The sequence below is a fragment of the Octopus bimaculoides genome, chromosome 7 (genome assembly GCF_001194135.2).
Source record: "Octopus bimaculoides isolate UCB-OBI-ISO-001 chromosome 7, ASM119413v2, whole genome shotgun sequence".
Classification (NCBI taxonomy): domain Eukaryota; kingdom Metazoa; phylum Mollusca; class Cephalopoda; order Octopoda; family Octopodidae; genus Octopus; species Octopus bimaculoides.
Genome location: NC_068987.1, coordinates 104080441 through 104080749, shown reverse-complemented (window position 1 = coordinate 104080749; position 309 = coordinate 104080441).

The following is a 309-nucleotide window of genomic DNA, read 5'->3' as shown; positions in this document are numbered from 1 at the left end:
TTTCCAGGTTCATCCAAGGCTGGGACCACGGGTCATACGTCCCCTGCCCAATTCAGGATCACAACATATAGGTACACTGCGACACAATTTCTTTTCCTCAACAGGCCCTGCCCTGTTTAACATTGTCCCAAAACTCATTAAAGAGGAAAAGGATCCTATTACCTTTAAACAGAGTCTGGACAAATTTCTTCAAGGAATACCAGACAAGCCACCCATACCTGGATACAACTCACTCAACAAGAACTCACTACTTGAACGGACCATAAACAAAACTTGACTTAAAAAGGATTTGGATCTTTTTTAAAACGG